The sequence below is a fragment of the Penaeus monodon genome, chromosome 22 (assembly GCF_015228065.2).
Source record: "Penaeus monodon isolate SGIC_2016 chromosome 22, NSTDA_Pmon_1, whole genome shotgun sequence".
Classification (NCBI taxonomy): domain Eukaryota; kingdom Metazoa; phylum Arthropoda; class Malacostraca; order Decapoda; family Penaeidae; genus Penaeus; species Penaeus monodon.
The window spans coordinates 10,412,159-10,412,534 of record NC_051407.1 but is presented as its reverse complement, the minus strand read 5'-3'; positions in this window follow the sequence as shown (position 1 = coordinate 10,412,534).

Below are 376 nucleotides of genomic sequence, written 5' to 3'. Positions count from 1 at the left end.
TGGGAAGGCTGTAGACTTGTTCAGGAGAATCTGAACATGGATGAAATTTCCTGCAAAAATGCAGCTACTTGATGAATACTAATGCAAGGACCTCGTGTTTCACTTCCAAAGCTCCTTTTTTCTTTTTCAAATACAACACAATAAAACATTTCAGTAAGAATGGAATGATCTGAAAATTTTCATAAAATAATTGAGTAAAGCATAGCTGACAGAGATGTACTGAAGAAAACAAGTATTACACCATCAAAATATCAGATGGAAAAGAAAGGGACTGAAGTGCGTAAATACTGCAAATCTGCAATAGTGTAGATTCAATGTTCTGACTCAGTTCATGAGATCACAGATCTTTCTAATATTGAGGAGTTGAGTATCTGAC